Below are 380 nucleotides of genomic sequence, written 5' to 3'. Positions count from 1 at the left end.
TTGTGTTCATATAACTAAATTGTTATTTGTAAAAATGACTCAATATAGTTGTGTAGAACCACCTGACGCAGCTTTTTTAAGTAAATTCAATAAATTATTTTTTTTGAGTGATGACAGTGTTTTAAAGGGTCCAAAAGTCTCTTACAATATCAGATAATTTGATTACCTGATGACAAGTCAATGTTAGTTCTGGTTGTTATATGTCATGTGGTGTGACCTCCCCTCCCAATAGTTAAGGATATTTAGGACTTAATAATTCATTATAAAGTATGTAAAAAAAAAAAGAAAAGAAAAAAAGATGTGTACACTCAAATATATCTATCTGTGTTTCTGAGCTAACCTGATCTTACCCTAACCAGCAGGTGGTGCTGTGTTTGAAG

Source organism: Gobio gobio (assembly GCF_949357685.1).
Source record: "Gobio gobio genome assembly, chromosome: 19".
Lineage (NCBI taxonomy): Eukaryota > Metazoa > Chordata > Actinopteri > Cypriniformes > Gobionidae > Gobio > Gobio gobio.
This window is presented reverse-complemented; position numbering follows the sequence as displayed.